The sequence below is a fragment of the Aythya fuligula genome, chromosome 3 (assembly GCF_009819795.1).
Source record: "Aythya fuligula isolate bAytFul2 chromosome 3, bAytFul2.pri, whole genome shotgun sequence".
NCBI lineage: Eukaryota > Metazoa > Chordata > Aves > Anseriformes > Anatidae > Aythya > Aythya fuligula.
Window position 1 is genome coordinate 88,129,108 of NC_045561.1, and position 6,000 is coordinate 88,135,107.

General features: G+C 45.8%; 1 protein-coding gene across 2 annotated transcripts in view; it reads right to left on the reverse strand.

Moving 5' to 3' along the window:
• The window catches only part of FAM135A (family with sequence similarity 135 member A), a 79,655-nt gene extending 73,888 nt beyond the window's left edge, over positions 1-5,767 (reverse strand). For both annotated transcript variants that reach the window (XM_032184215.1, XM_032184214.1), the window contains exon 1: positions 5,711-5,767. The gene's annotated coding sequence lies outside the window, so the exon portion shown is untranslated. The remainder of the gene's footprint in view (positions 1-5,710) is intronic.
• Positions 5,768-6,000: the final 233 nt, after the last annotated feature.

The following is a 6,000-nucleotide window of genomic DNA, read 5'->3' on the forward strand; positions in this document are numbered from 1 at the left end:
CCTTCAGTACCTTCAACGGGTAGACTTGAAGGGTTACATCAAAACAAAGCAGCAGACTGATTTTTAAATTAGCCTGAACCATCACCATTGCTATTTAAACAATTTCTGGCAATGTTTTATATGGAGCAGTTTTTGTTCATTCCTTTTTTTCCTACAATTTACTTGTCATATTTAGTCAGAAAATACCATACTAGCAGTTGGTAATCATTAAATCCTTTATACGCTCCTTTCACGTATGCTACAGCTGTGATAAGGAAAATCGCCTTTTAAATACAACATAACACATCCAAAAGAAAAAAGCCCAACAGCCAGGAGCCCAGTTAGCACAGGTATTCCCTACCCTATGGACACATAGTTTTCAAACAGCTTCTCATCACCTCCTATTCTAGATGAGAGGGATGAAACCACAGCTGATCACGCCAACTGGCCATACAAATTTATTTTCGCATCTAAACTCCACCAGCTTTCGTACCTTTCACACATCAAAAGACGGGAACATACCTGCCAGAGCTCCTTGTTGCCAACAGCCAAACCAAATATTTGCAGCCTTAGCTGACATTCAAAGTTACTTCAGAGTAACACAATGTCCTTTCCACAGAAGAGACCGTATCTCGAGAATATTCAAGGTAAAATTAGGTAAAATTACCAGGTGAAAACCGACAGCACACAGCCCCTGCCTGCCCCACAAGGGGGTTCATTAGAACAGGTCCAGTCTGACAGAAGAGGTGCAAGGTTGGAGGTCTAGGTGTCACTTCCACTTGTAGCTCTGCTACTGATCTCAACCATTAAAAGGCTTTCTCTCCACGCATCACAAGCATTAAAGGTGTGTTTTCTATTAGCTACACCCCCGTTCTTCTGTTACCTCAGAGATACTCACTACCTTGGCATATTTTGCACCAACTTATTTCACCGAGCTGAAGAATTTAAGGTCAGAGGTATGCGGAACCACAGGCCCTGGAATTATCTGGTAGTTGCTATAATATCAGTTTGCCCAGAAAATTCATAAAATGGAAATGTGCAATCATCATGCAGAAAAATCATAAAGTGACATCTGAACTGACAGCCTGAGAATAAAGTAGGTTCTCCAAAAAAATACTTCTTAAACCTGTAGGAGAGCAAATACTATTACATTTCTTTCATAAGCTTTAATAGAAAGAAGATAAAAGATATACTGCGAGTCATTCTGAGAGCAAAATTTCAAGCCCTTAAAGGGAAACTTGCTTTATTAACTTCAGAAGCATCTAAAGCATAAAGAGAATTCAGCTTATTTATTTTATAGCTAGGAAGCATGATTTGCTCATCTAGCTTGACATCCTGTATAGAGAAGGTAACAAATGACCTATGCCATGATCAGTAGCACATAGCAGTGATAAATTTATGAAGTTTAAACAAGTGAACAAGGTTGTGACTACAGCAAACAGAACTAGATCTGAAAAGCAAGACTGCTTAGTATTTCAAAATGCCATAAGTTAAAGGTAAGGCTTCCTGCACAACTGACAAGTGCTGTGGATTTTTTCTGCTTAACTCTATGAATTAGGGAGGGATGGGGAGGGGACTGGTGATTTATTTGGTAAATGAGATTCAGCAAACTGTATGTATATGTATGTAGGTATATACATATATAAAATATATATTTTTTTAGTAAGGAATATTGATAAGGGTGACTTCATGTCTTATTTCCAAGAAAACTGCTGGCAGAATATTAAACTTCAAGGCTTAGCACTGAAAATGTTCCCAAATCCAAACCCTCCAAAGCAAATCCATGAAAAAAAAAAAGAAAAAGACAGCACTGAAACCATCTAATGAAAAAGAACTGATGTCATTTCAGTCTACTTTATCACTTTCAACCCTTGTTCTGCTTATAAACTGAACTCTATGAGGCTTCACTCTGTTTCTTTTCCCTGCCTGTTCTTTCCAAGAATAGTGCTGTCACAGATTTCCTGCTTGAAGTAAACACAGTTCGCTCACCTCACTTCTCCCTGACCCCAAAGTATGGCAAACTTATTTCCTCCCTTTCAGATTTTTTTCTTGTATACTCTTTGTTGTATAGTCTTGTTACCACAAATGTTCCACGTATTGTTCTCTGAGGAAGACAATTTCTAAGACAGGCTTCTAGAAATATCAGCTACACTGCATTGCAAACATACCAACTGCTTTTGCTAGAAATGAATGCATAAATATTTAACTGCCGTGTTCATACTTCCACAGTGACACAGCTTGCTATACACGATGCTTTCTGAGATGTATTCCGTGAATTAGTGCGATTGAAATGTGTTCAGTAAAATGCCAGAGTAAGCCAAAACCAGCAAATACTTGAACTTGAAAACACGTGCCGTGCCGCACAGAAAACATGAGGTGCATGAACATTACCAGAACATAAGGACATCCTTTTTTGTTCTTCTTAGCTGTGGCAGGAAAATGCAGAAGCAGTACTTACTCAGAAACAGTCTGACTATAGTAACTTCACGGGGAGATGAAAAAGTGGCTTTTGAGTGTATTTAACCAACCAAACCCCAGTCTGCTGCTCCTGATTTAAAACAGGAAAATGCAAAGTCTTTGAAGGCTCCTATATCCTACACATAAAGCTTTGAAGGCTCCTACATAAACAAACTTTTCATTAAAAGAAATAATCACATTTTCCAAGCTTTTCCACTAGCAGGGAAGAATGACTGTAAGACTAAGTAATTCATAACTCGAGAAACATTAAGTTACATTTGTAGTTTAACCAAAGCAGAAACTGACCATGCCTGTATTTCACACCAATGCTTTGGCTACACGCTTTCTGAGCCAGCGGCCTGTCAGAAGTGCCTGACATACAACAGGAGGCTCGCTGAACAAATACCCATGGTGAACAATTACTGGTCAATACACAGATGCTACTTGTCCACCCTGTCATGAAAACGACATAAAGCACCAGTGAGAGAGTATTTTTCCATGAGGAGAAAAGAGGGAGGGAAGAAATCCCGAACAAAAAAAAAACACAACTCTTCAACCTTGGTTAACTAGAGGGTATCCAAGGCTAGGCTTTAGTCTTTAGGGACCAGGGGTTGCAAAAGAACAAAAAGATTTCGAGACAGAAGACAGAAAGGAGGAGATTAATCCTTTACCAAACAAGGGTGAGAAGCACTAGTCTCTATCAATAACTTCAAATATTGAAACGCGGGCAACAGTAATAAGAATCCAAAACAATTTATTGTGATTCTCACATTACGGTCCACCTTTGTTAACAGCTTAACTTTTGTGTTTCTTCAGGACAGCACCCATGCTGAGAAAGAGACACAAAGGCACCAGTAATCTCAGCATTTTATCGACAAACATCTATATATCCACCTCCTACACTGGCATAGACATCTAGTTTCTCTTCAAAAATATAAAATAGTAGTACAAGAATCAAAGTTCAGACAGGACTGCCCTATCTGTCTACCCCCAGTAGTTCAAGGCTTTGCCACTCACAGTAATCTGCTTCGCCCTGCTGCCGTAATTTGCTTTCCTATCCAGTTCCACAGCATGGTTGTGGCACGCATAGCCCATCCTAATCATTTCCAACACTGCCAAGGAGAAGCTTGCACCAAAATATCAGACTGTAACCTGGCGAGAGTGAGATAATGACAGAAACATCCTGTTGCAGGGTGTTAACAACGTCTGAAAACCACAACGATCAAGTCCACCAGAGGCTGTCAGCCTTCCCTGGTGGAAAGCTGACATTACAACCACAGAACTACAGCGCCAGGTAACAGTTCATCTGCACGAGGGTTTCGGTGGCTTCACAGCAGACACCAAGGCTTATTTCTACTGGAGACTGAACACAACACGAGACACTGCTTTTGAGGTTTTGCTGAACTCAGAACAGAACTGAACTCTACAGCAGTGGAATTAGATTCAATCAGCAAATGTATTGGGCTGTCTGGCACATTTCAAGAAATCACAGTTTTGAAGACAGATTTCGGCTGCTGCGTTCACTTGACTATTACTGATTACTCTGTGTGCCAAACCCTACCCAGGCCAGTCATGCAGACTATAATTTAAAGCGAAGATAACAAATCCATTTTATTAACCAAACAAGTGTAGATTTAAGAAGAAAAACAGTACTTCCACATATGATATCAGAAAATCCTTACCAGTTTTATAGAACCGTGCTTCCCATGGAACAAATGTAAACCTTACCAAAGAAGAAGTTTGAATTAATGTTCTAGTCTTTCCTGATTACTGTAGGAAAGCTGAAGAACTGACTTATGCTACTTACAGGGTGAAAAATGAGGCAGGAGAGGGAAAATAAGCATGGCCAACCACGGAAGTATAGATTAAGAGCTATAGCTGTACTCTGACCTTGCAAACGTGGGTGCTGCCACCACGACTGCCACCGTCACATGGCAGAAACGGGGCAATACGACAATTCTGCATTTTATTCATTTTGAGTATTTGCCAAGATACAATAAAGTCTGGCTTATCGTTCGCCTCCTATTAAACAGCATTTTGGTGTTAGCAGGCAAAACACTGCTGAATGGAATAAGGAGAACTATGCTGAAATACGTAATTTGCTTTTCCACAAACCAGGAATTTTTTCCTCCTGAAAAAGCTGCAACGCTCCAGGAAAACACAGATTGACCGAACCAGGCTTGGCTCCCCTTCAACAAGGGCCAAGGAGTTCAGCTTCACAATCCAAACGCAAAGTGTGAGAGTTTCAGGGGCCTCAAATGTAATACACCCCCTTCCAGGGCACTGAGGATCACGCCAACAGCCTTCCCTACTCATCAGCCCCACAAACGGAAAAGCAGCGCGGGGGGATCTCCGCTCACGTTGCCCACGGATAACACCACATTAAGGTCGCCGGCTGCCTGCCTTAAAAACCCAAGAGAGCCAAAAAAAGGCATTTACGCCCCGCCACTCGATAACACGTTGGATTGCAAGGGAAGTTTGCTTCCTTTGCCATCGGAAAAGCCCACCGCGAGGAGAAAAGGGAAGCGGCCTTGAGCACCTTGGCATGACAACCTCTTTAGCTGGAATCCGACCATGACCGCAAATCCCCCAAAATAGATTTTATTTTTTTTTTGTCATGCCATGTCCCTTCCAAGCAGCATGTCGGTAACGTTCGGCCACGAAATACAGCTTCACTTATATCCTAATAGGAAGAAATAATAGGTAAAGAAACCCCTACGGCTCCAGAAAGAAAGCCAAGAGTTATTTCTATGGAAGCAGTTCCCGAAGGTGCACAACTGGGGGGGTTGGGGCAGCTCACCCCACCGCCGGGAGGTGCTGCAGGGGGAAAGCTGAAGCCCCGGAGCCCCCCTGGAGCCCCCCAGGGCCGGTCCCAGCACCCTGAGGCTCGGGGCAGGCTCCCAAAAAGCCCCCGGAGGCTGCGAGCGGCGCCGGCCGTGCCCGGAGCCGGGGCGCTGCGGGCAGGGGGCGAGGGGGGGAAAAACCCCTCCCTGCCCTCTTGGCAGCGCCGCCCCGCAGCCGTAAACAAGCGGCGGCAACGTCAAAAACACTCCCCGGGCAGAAAAAAAATACAGAAAATAAGGAAAAAAATCAGGGAAAATCAACCAAACTTCCCGCCCGCGGCTCACCCGGCGAGGCGGGGGGGGCGGCACAAACGAGCCCCGTGTCCCCCCCCCCCCCCCCCACCTCCGTCCCCTCGCCGGGCCCGGCCGGGGGGGTCCAGCCCGGCGCCCCCCCGCTTCCCGTTCCCCTTCTCCCCGCTCCCGGCACCGACCTGGGGCCCGGAGCGGCGGCGATGGCCCGGCGGAGCCCAGGCCGCGGCGGCAGCGGGGTGGCGTGGCGCAGGCATCCGCCGCCCGCTGCTCCCGGGAGCGGCCCCGCGCCGCCGGCGCCCGCTCTGCGCTGGGCGGGGAGGCGGCGGCGGCGGCTGGAGGTGGAGGAGGAGGAGGAGAAGGAGGGGGGGGGGGAACCGGGGGATGGCCGCCGGGAGCCGGCCGCACGCCGCTTCCTGCTCCCCGCAGCCGGGGGGGAGGAGGGCCGGGCCCCGGCGTTATGCTGAGGGCG